This window comes from Dromiciops gliroides, chromosome 4 (assembly GCF_019393635.1).
Source record: "Dromiciops gliroides isolate mDroGli1 chromosome 4, mDroGli1.pri, whole genome shotgun sequence".
In the NCBI taxonomy this organism is placed as follows: Eukaryota; Metazoa; Chordata; class Mammalia; order Microbiotheria; family Microbiotheriidae; genus Dromiciops; species Dromiciops gliroides.
Window position 1 is genome coordinate 217,337,965 of NC_057864.1, and position 15,259 is coordinate 217,353,223.

At 40.3% G+C, this 15,259-nt stretch overlaps 1 protein-coding gene across 2 annotated transcripts in view; it reads right to left on the reverse strand.

The window, feature by feature from the left end:
- Positions 1–15,259, reverse strand: part of RNF213 (ring finger protein 213) — a 175,184-nt gene that overhangs the window by 146,032 nt on the left and 13,893 nt on the right. The window lies entirely within an intron of this gene.

The window sequence follows — 15,259 nt, forward strand, 5'->3', positions numbered from 1 at the left end:
TTATTTTTTATCAATTAAAAAAAAACACCAAAAAGTTATTGTCTAACAGACGAAGCAAAACGTGGGCATGGTATACTGGATAGAGGGGACCTCATAGTTAGAAGACCTGGATTCAAGTAACAGCAGTGCCCAAGAAATTCCTAATGAGTAGATAGAATTAGTTGTCCATAAACACTGGTAGAGGTTGTTTCTTCACCCTAAGTTCCCTATATTAATAAAATGGTCCTTAGCTTTATATGCCTCCTTCCATTTTTAAGGAGCTACACTTAAATTTTAAAATCCATGTCTCCTGTCCTGAATAGCTTCTTTGAGAGGTAAGCTAGGTGGAAGTCAAGAAAACCTGAGTTTAAATCCAACTTCAATATTAATTAGCTCTGTGACCCTGGGCAAATCACTTAATGGCTCCCCTCTGCCTGAGTTTATGAGACTCCAATGCAATTTCTCAGAAAGCAATTTGGTGTAAAGTTTGATTTGACACTTAGAAGGAAGAAGAGAAGGATGCATTTTTTTAAATTAATTTTTAAAAAATTAAACACCAAAAATGGGAACAGAAGAGAGTACATAAAACCAGTAATCATCATTTTATGCCATTTTTTAAAAGTATACAATAAATTCCTGCTAGTTACTGCTTCTTTCTAAATTTCCTTCTGTTTTCTCTTGCACATTTTAAAAATGCTGGAATGGTAACTTTTTTTGTGGCATCACTGTTGCCAGCCAACCCTCCCCCTGTCAATTAAAACAAAGAAAGAATCCTTGTAACAAATAAGCATAATTAAGCTAAACAAATCCACACAGTGACATGTTAAAAAAAAAATGTATCTCATATTATACCTTGAAATCCATCAACACCTTCTGTCAAATTAATTTGCTTCAAAAAAATCCCCTGGAGTCATGACTGGTTATTTCATTGCTTAAGTTCTTAAGTTTTTACATACACATACAGTCTGGTGTAGAAATACATTAGACTCAACAGAGAAATAAGGAGATAAAAATGGTGTTGGGGGGAAGTGGAAGGAATAGTTATATATGAAAAAAACCTTTCTGACCCCAAAGGAATGAAATTAAAAAGGGGGGGATGGAGAAGGAAAAAGAATCTAAGGAGTGCCCATCATTTGGGGAATGGCAGAATAAATGATTATCTGAATTTATAAAAAGAATATTACTGTACCATAATGACCAAAGAGATGATTTCGGAGAATCCTAGAGAATATAAATTGATATAGAATGAAGTGAATAGAAGAATTATACAAGAATAACATTATAAATGAAAACACTTTCCAGTACTGACCAAGAACTCTACTTTTCTGGGCAAGAAGGAGTATAGTATGACTTTCTACAATCTACTAGGCTAAATATTTATGAAAATCTGAAAATATTTCAAGATGCTTGAAATCGAAATGATCTTGAAATGGGTTAGTGGTTAAAGAAGTCTGACACAGAAGATAAACACCAAATTATGTAAACAGGAAACATGAACACAATTTCAAGGTAAAAAGAATTATTTGGCCTAAATTTTGTACAAGTTTGACTGAAGAGCTAAATGGTATAAAATAAACCAATTGAGGAAGTTGTCATGTATTTTAATTTTACTTTTTACCCCTTCACTGAAGGGTTCACATGACCCTTCTCTAATGACATGATCAAACACTATTATTTTGATGAAAACCTAGAAATCAAAGACAAGGTGGCTAATGCACGAATAAACAACTAAACCAATCCACTAATTGACTTGTAATTCAGAGATCTCCTCAGTAAAGAAATATTTTGTGAATAACCAGACTAAGAAGTTACTGAATAAGATATTTCCCAATTCATAACGATGAAAATAAAAAATAATTCAAGTAAATTGTTTTCATGAAAAATGTGCTAGAATTCCAATTTAAATCCATCATGGCAAATTCAATTTGATTTTCTCATACTGATTAAAATTTTACAATATTTTAAAACATTTTGTAGGTAATACCCCATTTTTTAAAAAAAAGTTTTGTTTTGCTAGTCCTTAATTTTTTTTTCCAGTTGGTTTTGCCTTATTCAATTTGGGGGTGTGTGGAGTGGGGGTGTGGGTGGGGACCTGAGACCAAACCAATTCACGTTTTTCTTTAAGGCTTTGGATGTAGCAGGGTTTTTGTTTTTTGTTTTGTTTTGGTTTGGTTTGGTTTTGGGGGCAATGGGGGTTAAGTGACTTGCCCAAGGTCACACAGCTAGTAAGTGTCAAGTGTCTGAGTCTAGATTTGAACTCAGGTCCTCCTGAATCCAGGGCCGGTGCTTTATCCAATGCGCCACCTAAGCTGCCCCTAGATATAGCAGTTTTGACTTTGTTGTCATCTTCTGAGCTTGTTCTGATCTTCCCTGTCACCATAATAACTTTCTATGGTTAGGAAATTTTTTTGTTTGATCATTTTTCCAACCTATTTTCTTGACTTTTAACTTTATATTAAACCTGGGTTCTGCTTTATTTTTTGGTATTTTTTTTTTGGGGGGGAGGTCTGTGTTTTCTTTCACAACATGACTAATATAGAAATATATATTTTATGACTGCACATGTATAATCTTCTATATCAAACTGCTTACCATCTCAGAGGGGGGGTAGGAAAAGGAGGGAGAGAATTTGAAACTCAAAATTAAAAAAAACCAATTGTTAAAAATTGTATTTGAGGCAGCTAGGTGGAGCAGTGGATAAAGCACTGGCCTTGGACTCAGGAGGACCTGAGTTCAAATCCAGCCTCAGACACTTGACACTTACTAGCTGTGTGACCCTAGGCAAGTCACTTAACCCTGATGGGGGGGGGGTAGATATTTTCCTTGTTTTGTTGTATTTTTATTTATTTTGTTAAATATTTCCCAAATATATTTTAATCTGATTTGGGCTGCACTCAGGAGTGTTCTGTACTTCATGCAGCAACATATTTGACATCTCTACTATACAGAACCATAAGACTAATCAAAGGCTTACAAAGTAATCTTCATCCTGGGGGATGCTATCTGTGCCTAGGAGGCCACAAGCTCTGTCACTCAGCTCCATCATGGGATCTGAGGAAATGTGGGGGAGATGGTACTATGAAACTGTGGTAGGGAAGTAGCTTTCAACCCTTCTTCACTATGTTCCTCAATTCTATGTAAATTACAAGAAGGCTGAAAAGCCTGGTTACTTTTGTTCTACCCAACCCTACCCTCACAAAGTACATCAGAGGCTAGACTTTCCATACTTAGATCCTTCCTTTGCTCCTAGGGCTACCCTCTAGGGCCAAGCAGAACAAGCTTAATCCCTCTTCTACATGATATTCCTTCAAATACTTCAAAGTCATTGGTCATATCTTCTCTCCAAACTAAACACCCTCAGATGGTCAACCAATCCTCACACAGCATGATTTCAAGGGGTGACTGGTCACCATCCTCTGAATAGCTATCTGCCAGCATCCTTCCTAAAATGTAACACCCAAAACTAAACACCATACATCAAATGGGGTCAGACCAGAGTAAAGCACAGGCCTAGATGTTGTCTCTCTCAACATAACCAGTGAGCAAATTGACTTTTTTGGCTCCTCTAACACACTGCTCACTCATAGTAAGCTTGTTGTAGTCTTTCCTACATCTTCAATCTCTTCCTTTCTTCTTTTTTTTTGTTTTTGTTTTTTTTAAGTGAGGCAATTGGGGTTAAGTGACTTGCCTAGGGTCACACAGCTAGTAAGTGTTAAGTGTCTGAGGCCAGATTTGAACTCAGGTACTCCTGACTCCAGGGCCAGTGCTCTATCCACTGCGCCACCTAGCTGCCCCTTGGCTTGTGGTTTTCAATAATTGTTTTCACATCTATGTGGAGAATAGATCAGAGAGTGGGCAAGTCACTTAACCCCAATTGCCTCACCCTCACACACACACACACACACACACACACAGAAAAAAAAAGAAAACCACAAGCCTAATCATCTCAATGCCCTGCTCAAAAATCCTAGGTGTCTCGCACATTAGAAAGCAAATTCCTTAGCCAAGGAATCAAGGCGTAAGATCAGGCCCTCTATAATCTAGCTCCAAACTACCTTTACAATCTTATTTCAACCTAATCCCCTTCACAACTAGCTATCCCCCCAAAATTTAACATCTCTTTCTGTGAATTCACAGAAGCAATTTGCCATTCATAGAATGCATGCTCACCTCAATTCTACCTTTCAGAATCCTTGTCATCATTCGAGGCTCAGCTCATAAATCACTTCCTCTATGAAGTCTTTCCTGATGAGCCAAGTCCCCCTGTTAGTGCTCAAACTCTTCATTCTTCTTGTACCATACTTATGTACATCTATCCCTCTAGTAGAATTTAAGAAGTTGAGAGCACTTTGTTGTCTTTGCAACTCTCTCACCTAGCATAATGCCTTGAACATAGCAGGTACTGTTGAACTGAAAACCCAAGGTCTTTTATGTATAAATCACCACATCTCCCTAACTTGCATGTGAAAACAAGTTTGTGAGCCCAAGCAAAGACTTTACATTTGTCTGTTATGTCTTATTATATTAGATTCAGTCCAAGGGCTTTACTGTAACCTGACTTTCACCCAATGGGTTAGCTTATATGCCCTCCCAGCTTTGTGTCATCCGAAAATCTGATAAGCATACTATTTCATTGAGCAAACTCATGTGTGTTTTCCAAAGAAACAAAGGGGGGGAATGTGGTAAAAATTAATATTGCAGTTTTCAGCTGACTCATTTGGGAGGGGCCACACCTGGCCCACCCTGAGGTTACATATGCTACTGAGGTCAGAAGGAGAGCTCTCCATAAGCATTTTTTTTTAAGTGAGGCAATTAGGGCAGCTAGATGGCACAGTGGATAGAGCACCGGCCCTGGAGTCAGGAGTACCTGGGCAAGTCACTAAAAAAAAAAAAAAAAGTGAGGCAATTGGGTTTAAGTGACTTGCCAGGGTCACACAGCTAGTAAGTGTTAAGTGTCTGAGGCCGGATTTGAACTCAGGTACTCCTGACTCCAGGGCCGGTGCTCTATCCACTGCACCACCTAGCTGCCCCCATAAGCAATTTTTGAAGGATGCTCCATGAAGGGAGGCGGAGGGTTCTTCCAGAATGCTAGCTTGCTCTGATGACTCCCCTTGTGGTGGCACGGGTTCGTTCTAGTTCTCGGGCAGCTGTTTTCCTTGGTGGTGCAAATAACTGTAGTCTGTTCAGGTGGGGGTGAGTTAATTACAGAAAACCCTAAATTCCTTTGGACTAGCTTAATTAGAAACGGTCTGGGTTTTGAATAGGTTAAGTTTAGAGTTAAGAGTATTTATCTGTATTTCTATTTTCCTATTTCCTTATCTTTGATTTTTATTAGTTTCACTTTTGTTGCTTAATTAATTTCCAAGTAATAAAATCTGATCCTTTTGTGAATTAAAGTTTAAAGGCTCCTTTCTTATTGGCCTTGGAGAAATAACTAAAAAGGGCAGTTCAGAGGGGAGGATAAACCTAAAAGGTCCCTCATATTTCCGGAACCCTAATATTAAGGCGAGTCACCCAAATAACGTTCTATGTATGAAATTTTGGCCCTCACAATATCATATATGCCTTTATATAAATCACTGACAAAAATGTTAACAGCACAGACCCAAGCACTGATCCATGAAGATCAATTCTAAGCTGTCACTGAATCATTAATGAATATCTTGGAGTCCAGTCATTCAGCAGTCCCAAATACTACAAAATTATATAATTATCTGGAGCACAACTTCCAATTTGTCCATAAGGATATTTTAGCAATTCTCTTGATCTGCTACACTAGTAGCACTGTCAAGGGGGAAAAAAATCTGGCACGAACTACTCAATGAAGCCTGCTGACTCTTTACAATTACCACTTCCCTTTTTAGATCTTCATGAATCATTCCTTTATCATTATGTTCTAGAATTCTGCCAAAAATCAATGTCAAGTTCACTAGCCCAAAATCTACAGACACCACCATCCCATTCTTCATAATAGTTTAGCAATCACACCCACTAGTTCTTTCAGTACCCTAGGGTGAAATTCATCTAGTCTACTGATCTAAAATCATCCATGACAGCCAAGATTTCTCTTATTATCTTAGGTTCCCAACTAGTAACGTTTACTTTTCCCAACTCAAAGACCGTTCTCCTTGGCAGGTAAAACAAATTAAAAGTTAAACAACCATTATGACTCCTCTCAGACATCTGAAACAGTGGTTCTATCTCTTTCTTTGATCCCCTTTTTTTCCTTAACATAACCTTAAAAGGGGGCAGCTAGATGGCGCAGTGGATAGAGCACCGGCCCTGGAGTCAGGAGTACCTGAGTTCAAATCCGGCCTCAGACACTTAACACTTACTAGCTGTGTGACCCTGGGCAAGTCACTTAACCCCAATTGCCTCACTAAAAAAATAAATAAATAAATAAAAACCAATATCACCTTAAAAAAGAAATCAAGACTTTTTGTCAGCCTTAACATTGCTAAGGAGCCAATCAAGACACAATAAAGCAAAACCAGAAGAATGAAGACATTGCTAAGGAGCCTAAACTTTTTCTGGATTTTGGTCCAGAAACCTGAAACTATTCTTACACTACAACACTACAGTTTTGTATTCATCTTTGATTGCCTCCTTTTCTTTTTATTTTCTGTACATTTAAAAAAACTGATGTTAGTCACTGAGTTATCTGATAATACGCTTATAATCTTTGTACAACTATACCTTTTCTCCTTATTGGAATTGTTTCGCTTGTTGTCTTCAGAATTTTATTCTTTGAAACTCATTCCTCCTCGACTTACTTCTTCCCCTGTAGAATTTTAGATTACAGGATTCTACCTATCATTTCTCTGAGCCCTTTGAAATCTACTCTGCCAAAACACAGAATGCATGTTAAACTGTGTGTGATTTTCTTCTAAGAGTAGTCATTCTTTACCCCTCCAAAATTTCTAGAATTTTCACTTTAGCAACCAGTACCTTCTTGTTAGTGAGAACTAAGTTCTGAATAGTGCATAAACCTCCAGCCATGATTAGTGTGTTCATTGGTTTTGATGAACTGCTTCCCCTAGTTTCTTTCTTTGCTTTTTTTTTTTTTGGTGAGGCAATTCGGGTTAAGTGACTTGCCCAGGGTCACACAGCTATTAAGTGTTAAATGTCTGAGGCTGGATTTGAATCCAGGTCCTCCTGAATCCAGGGCCAGTGCTCTATCCACTATGCCACCTAGATGCCCCGCCTAGTTTCTGGCCTAGAAGTTCCTATTGTTTCCTCCTCCACTCTCTGGACAAAATTATTTTGTTTGTTTTGTTTTGTTTTTAAGGGGCAATGAAGGTTAAGTGACTTGCCCAGTGTCACACAGCCAGTAAGTGTCAAGTGTCTGAGGCCAGATGTAAACTCAGGTCTTTCTGAATCCAGGGCCGGTGCTTTATCCACTACACCACCTAGCTGCCCTGGACAAAATTATTATTAAAGGCAACTCTGAAAATTATTAGCTACTTGATTTCTGGGAAAGACAAGTAAAGAGATCCAAATACTTGAAATCCCTTACCATTACTAAATCATGTCTCTCACTCATGCTTTTTATCTGTTACACAAGGTCTTCATCCATTTTCTCTTCCTGCCCCAGTGATTTATAATATACACCTATGAGTGTATCACATCTTTCTGCCTTATCTTCTACTTATCTTCACTCAAATGGTATCCACCATACCTTCTTGATCTCAGGCCCCGGACTTCCTTACATGATCTTAGCGCCTTAATATACAATGCAAGGGACAGCATTATATAAGGGATAGAGAGGGAGCCTCAATGTCAGGAAAACTTGGGATCAAGTCTAGCCTTAAAACACATTTGCTACGTGACTTTATGTAGATCATTTAACCTCTCAGCACCCCAGAACTTTTCTAAGACCAACAATTGAAAATAAGTTGCAAAGCCACACTGGTACAAAGAGTTTCCTACTGGAAGTCCCCTAGACCAGTGAAATTATAGGTCTGGACCAAGTTTTTAAAAAAAAAACGATCTTTTTAAATATCCTGTTCATTCCAGAGCCATCTTCAAGTCATGGATCCCATCCCACCAATTCACCCACATATGAGTAACATTTTAAATTCAATAATAATTCAACTGAATAAACATTTATGAAATGCCTGTTCTATGGCAGACACTGCGCTAAGCGATGAGGAAACAGTCACTGACCTCAAGGAGCTTGCAATTTAGTGGGGAAGCTAAAAAGGAGGAGGGGCCACCAGGGTGTATAGGGCTCTTTGGAGTCAAAGCCAGACAGAGACTCCGTGAGTTTGGTGTCCCTCCCCTCCCAGAAGCTCACCACAGGGGTGTCAGACAATCAGGTGTGGACACCCAATTGGCTTTAGCCCTACTACAGCTCAGAACTCCAGGAGCTCGTTTGGAGTTCTTTTGGCCTGATGTGGTTTTCCTGTTGTCTCCATGTACACAGAGATGTCTTATGCATACCTCCAGTATCAAATGCAAAATATTCAAGTTTTCACTTCCAAGGGGAAAAAATGTAAGTGGTGGTAGAAAGGGAAGCATTGAGATATTTTGTTTGTCTCTGGAATGCCTTCAAATGAATGGGGGGCAGGGAGGGTGCAAAAACACCTCAGCCTCCTAGCTCCTGTATCTGAGGGAACCTCAGAGTTCAAGGAAAAAAGTCTCAGTGTAAGGGGAAGTTCCAGTTTCCTATTTCATGTCTGACATTTCCTGTTTCCAAGAATCACCTAATAATTAATTAATATTCCAAGATAGGGAGCAAAGTGACAGTGTAGGAAAGAGAACCCAACGAGGCTCACAGCCTTAGTATGAGGTACTCAAGAGACTAGATACTTGCAAAAAAGAGTGTCATCAATATAAAACAATCCCCTAACTATACATTGGCCAAAAAGATCCTGTACCTCCCAGGCTACAAAGGGTCAAAGGAATATCCTGGCTTTACCACTACATCTCATGATACAACAGGGGAGCCTTGGGAACTCAAAGAAGGAATACACAATCAGTTTAAAAGTAAAAAGAATGATTGTATAGCAGAAGGGTAGTATAGTGGGGCATAAAAATGAATGGTGGGGGGAGGGCAGCTAGGTGGCACAGTAGATAAAGCCCTGGCCCTGGATTCAGGAGTTCAAATCCAGCCTCAGACACTTGACACTAGCTGTGTGACCCTGGGCAAGTCACTTAACCCTCATTGCCCCACCAAAAAAAAAAAAAAAAAAAAGAATGGTAGGAAGCTGTGCACAGTTTCCCTAAGCTGCCCTTCCATAGTTGAGAGTCAGAGAATTATCAGAATAGGATTCAGGAATTCCCTTTACCCTTTTACAGTACAAAGGATAATAATAGGTTGGTGTAGAGACTTGAAGTGATACAGGCTTCATCAAAGCCATTATTTCTAACTCACACAGGCTTATTTTGGACACCCTGAATTTGAGATACTTATGGAGCATTCAGTTTGAAATAACAGTTAGTGATGTAGGACTAAGCTTAGGAAAGAGATTAAAACTAAATATATAAAAATGGCAGTCATCTAAACAGAGATGATATTTAACTATGGAAGCTAATGAAGTCACTGTGGTAAAATATGAAAGTTTTTAACAGTCGGTTAGGATAACTGAAAGACGCCAGTTTTTCAAGGACCACCCTTTTGGGGAGGAGATGAACAGTCCGCCTGCTGCGCATGTCAGACTGCCTGCCGGGTACAGTCCGCCTGCTGCGCATGTCAGACTGCCTGCCAGGTACAGTGCGCCTGCTGCGCATGTCAGACTGCCTGCCGGGTTTTTTGACTTCCGGGGTGGAAAAAAGGAGAGAGGCCTTTTTTGCCTGCTTGGCGGGACTCCTGAGGGCGCGGCACGGACTCTCTCTCCAAAGGTGGCCTTGTCGGTTGGTGGCCTTGTCGGTTTGGTGAGTTGTTATAAGGAATATAGACTAAGCTTAGACTTAAGACGATTTGTATTGTGTTTCTACTTTCCTATCCTTCTAACCAACATCACCTTGTGACTATCATAACTATAAATAAAAAGGTCTATCTAGAAAACCAAAACCTGCTTCCATTTACTAGTTTGGGAGATAAATTAAGGGAAAGGTTAAGTAGGGGAGATTTATGATCTAATATCCAATTTTAAATCTCACAGTTTGGCGACCCCGAAGGGACCTTAAGGACCCTCCCACCCTCCCTAGTTTGGCCATACGCCGGCCAATTCGGTGGATTTTCCAAATTACCCCCCCCCCCACGGACTTTCCCTTTGTCTAATCTCCCTTAAAGACTTTAAGCCTCTAAGAGTCTTGCTTTAAACAGAAAAGCCAGCCCAGTTTAAAGGGCAAGATGCTCGAATATTCTACTATCCCTTTGATTTTTCTCATCGGAATGTATTGGGACAGCATAACATCCCGACTTAGAGGAATAGTTTACTCAATGGTCCTTCATAACATTATTGGTTTTTTCCTCATTCAGGCAGCAAAAAGTTTTTTGTATAATAGTATACGTGAGAATCTTTGGGAAAATACGTTTAATATAAGTAGAAATTTTATGCCTGCAATTGAAATACCTTTTAATACCACATCCATAGTTCATACGACTAAGGATTTTATTTTTTTTTTGGTTTTTTTTTGTTTTTGTTATTATCATTGTTTTTGTTATTATCATTGTTATGATATGGGGGAAATTCTCACATATGGAGAGAGACCTCGAAATGAAATTCTCACATATGGAGAGAGACCTCAAAATGGCTGTTTCTACTAGAGATGATCCAAGTTCAGAATCAGATCAGCAGAAACTACTCCCTCTGCAGGAAGCTATAGAACATAGTAAGAAGGGAGTGCCAATTCAAGTCAGAAAATATAGCCCCTTTAGACCAAGTGACTTGAGCGCATGGAAATCAATCATCCCTAGTTTTGAGAAAAATCCTAACACTGTAATTTCACAGTTAAGGACTATATTTAATGCATATCAACCCAGTTGGGCTGATGTTACTTGCCTTTTGGAAACTTTACTGTCCCCAACTGAGATTACAGATGTTATCTCAGCAGGAAATGCCCTTGTTGCGAAAGGTAAGGCCGATGTGGAATGGCCTCTAAAGGATCCAGAGTGGAATTATAATGATGATAGGGATTTCCAAAGATTAAAAGATGCTAGAGAAACACTTCTGAAGGGAATGGAATCTTGCTCTAGAAAACCAGAAAACTGGCAGAAATTTTTAAGCCTACCTCAGGAGGCTAATGAAAGACCAAACAGATTTTATGATAGACTTTGTGAGGCCGCTAGACAGTACACCAGATTGGATCCAGTAGATTTAAGAGATTCCTGTATCATTCTCAACACATTTGTTTATAATTCACTGCCAGAAATACGCAGATACTTTCTGAAACAATGTCCAGACTGGAGAAATCTCTCAGTAGATAGAATTAAGGAACTTGCAAATTATGTCTTTGACTCACGTGAGGAAGATCCAGATCACCCTAAACAGAGCATTCTGGCACCAGCGATTACTAGTCAGCCATGTGGATACCGGAGCAAGGACACTAAGGTGTGTTGTTACTGTCGTAAGGAGGGGCATGAATTGAGAGAATGTAGGACTTGGAGAAGAAATTCTAATTCTAATTACAGGCGAAATCAAAATAGAAATAGATCTTTTTGGAGGAATACAGAAAGGCAGTACCAGAATAATGGTAACCAAGACCCCCCTCAGAAGAGGACACAGGAATGATGGTGTCTTGGGGAGGAATGGAACATAGATAATGAAAGCCATATATTCCCAGATCCGGATTTTTTGAATGCACTTGTGCCAGTCCATTCACCTCCCCAGAGTAATGAACCACATGTCACCTTAAAAGTGGGGGAGACTTATTATGATTGTCTGCTAGACACAGGAGCCTCTAAATCAGTATTAGTAAGCAAACCAGATGCTGGGTGTAGACCTGTAGGATATTTGAATGTAGTGGGAGTCTCAGGAAAGAGCCAGAGAGTGGCAAAATTGAATCCTCGCATGGTATCTATGGGGCCCTTAACAGTAGAACATTCATTTTTACTCATGCCTGATGCCCCTGTAAATTTATTAGGTCGTGATCTCCTTTGCAAGCTTAGAGCAACCATATCTTGTGCTCCAGATGGGGCTGTCTCCTTACAATTGCCAGAGGATACTGTTCATTTATTACCAATTTTACTTACAGAAGCTCAAGGAACAGCAGGGGAGGTATCCAAAATCCCCTCTGACATTCCTGAGTCTTTATGGGCCTCATCCCCTAATGAGGTGGGGCTCCTTAAGTCTGCCATGCCTGTTACCTTTAAAGTTAAGGGGGGACCACCCCCCTCCATTCCACAGTATCCATTGTCTAGGGAAGCAATAGAAGGGATCACCCCTATAATTGAGGCTTTGAAAAGCCAGGGTATTATTATTCCATGTCATCACTCTCCATGCAATACTCCCATTTTGCCAGTTAAAAAACCCAAGCCTGGGCCAGATGGTAAACCTGTTTATCGCTTTGTGCAAGATCTTAGAGCGATTAATAATTATGTTATTCCTAGACATTCTATAGTCGCAAATCCGGCTATGATAATTTCCTCAATTCCCTATGAATCTACATGTTTCACAGTGGTAGACCTTTGCTCTGCCTTTTTCTCCATACCAGTACATGAGGACTTCCAATATTTATTTGCTTTTACCTGGAAAAATAGACAGTGGACCTGGACTAGACTCCCACAGGGATTTGTAGACAGTCCCACATTATTTTCCCAAATTTTACAGCAGGATCTGGCCTCTATTACCTTTAAAGCCTCCACACTAGTACAATATGTTGATGACTTACTTTTGGCCTCTCCTAATGCTGAAATTTGTCAGGAAGATAGCCGTCACTTACTGCTGGAGCTGCACAAGAGAGGACACAAGGTTTCTAAGACAAAGGTACAATGGTGTTTGCCCCAGGTAGAATATTTAGGATTTATTTTGGCTGCTGGAACTCGCTCTGTCTCTTCTAAGCGAGTCCAGGCCATTCAACAACTCTCTGCCCCCACTACTAAGAGGCAGTTGAGAGCCATTCTGGGAGCAGCTGGGTACTGTAGACAATGGATACCCTCTTTTGGTGAAATTACTAAACCCCTCATAGCTCTTACAAAAAGTTCTGTTCCAGACATTTTACAGTTGGATCCCCAGCATCTCTCAGCCATAAAAGAATTAAAACGGGCCTTGTTATCAGCACCTGCCCTAGGACTGCCAGATTATAGTAAGCCTTTCACTCTCTTTGTGCATGAACAAAGGGGGGTGGCTTCTGGAGTCCTGACTCAGTCACTGGGGCCTAACCAGCGTCCTATAGCCTACTATTCAATTCAGCTGGACCCTGTAGCGGCTGGAGTGCCACCTTGCCTTAGAGCAGTGGCGGCCACAGCGCTTTTGGTAGAAAAAGCCTCTGATTTGGTCCTAGGTAACCCTCTAACTGTGCAATGCCCTCACGAAGTGGAGGCTCTCTTACTACGTCACAGGACACAAGCCTTTTCAGATCAAAGGCTGGCTAAGTATGAAATAACCCTGTTAGGTAATGAGAATATCACTTTAAAACGCTGCACAGTTCTTAATCCAGCAACACTACTCCCTAATTTACCATTCTCCGGGGAACCGTTGCATGACTGTGCTTCTTTAGTTGATATGGCTGAAAAACCCCGTGATGATCTTTTTGATACACCTTTAGAAAATCCTGATCTTGTCCTCTATACAGATGGTTCCTCATTTATGAGAGAGGGAACCCGTTTTACTGGAGCTGCTGTAGTTTCTGATTATGACACCCTCTGGGCAGCTTCTCTGCCTTGCCATTTTAGTGCACAGGCTGCTGAACTTGTGGCTCTTACACAGGCCTGTAATATAGCTAAAGATAAGAGTGCCACCATTTTTACTGACTCGAAATATGGCTTTGGCATATGCCACTTTATTGGTATGATTTGGCGTCAACGAGGCTTTCTAACATCCTCGGGCAAGGCTATTGCCAATGGGGACCTTATCAAGGACCTCTTAGATGCCCTAAAACTGCCTTCTTCCCTAGCCGTTGTACATTGCCCTGCCCACACAGGGAATAGTGACCCTGTTTCAAAGGGAAATGCACGAGCCGATTCTGCAGCCAAGCTTGCTGCATTAGAAGCTCCTGAACATGTATTTAACCTTTCACCTTCTGAGGATATTCCTTCCAACCTAACCTATGACGATTCTGAAGTAGAAAAGTGGAAAAAGAAATTTAAGGCGAAACAGATCAATGGCATCTGGGTGTCTCCGGAAGGTAAGCCATTTCTTCCCCGGAAATTCTACCACCAGGTATGCCTCTCTGTTCACAGAAAAGGCCATTTTGGTACACAAGGCATTGTAGACTCTATTAAGAGAACCTGGATAGCACCAGGTGTGACTAATACAGCATCTCGAATCTGCTCGGGCTGCTCCACATGTCAGTCTTATAATCAGTATGCTTTTAAGGCCAAAGCTTATGGAGGGCGTCCTCTAGCATATACACCTTTTGAGCACTTACAAATTGATTATATTACTATGCCAAAAGCAGGACATTATAAATTTTGCCTTGTTATAGTTGATCAGCTCACTCGGTGGGTGGAGGCCTTTCCCAGCCCCCGAGCCACAGCTGCCTTTGTTGCCAAAATTCTTCTTAAAGAGATAGTACCTCGTTTTGGCCCACCAGCCCGCATCGATTCTAACAAAGGCACACATTTCACTGATTCGATTTTATCCCAAATCTACTCTTTCTTGGGAGTGACTCCAAAATTCCACACGCCCTACCATCCACAAAGTTCAGGCCAAGTCGAACGTATGAATAAAGAGCTTAAGAGTATGATTGGCAAATTATGTACTGAAACCCATTTGAAATGGCCTGATGTTCTACCATTGGCATTATTCTATCTACGAAGTAGACCAAGAGGAGAACTTCATATATCTCCTTATGAAATGCTTTTTGGTCACCCTCCTATCCAAGCTAAAACTTTTTCCCCAGTTTATACATCACTGGTGGGAGGTGATACTTCTGTTGCTTCCTATATACAGGAATTACAGACCAGGCTACGTGAACTCCATGAGGCAGGAGCTGTGGTCCAGGCAGGACCATTAGACTTTTCATTGCATAACTTCAACCCAGGAGATAAAATATATGTAAAGAATTTTCAGAGAACCAGTGGAACTCAACCTGCCTGGGAAGGACCTTTTCAGGTATTATTGACAACTCCTACTGCCATTAAAATTGGTGAAAAAGACTCATGGATTCATTGCTCTCATATAAAGCCTGCACCATTCATAGGTGAAGAGATTTCAGATAGACCTGAGGTAGA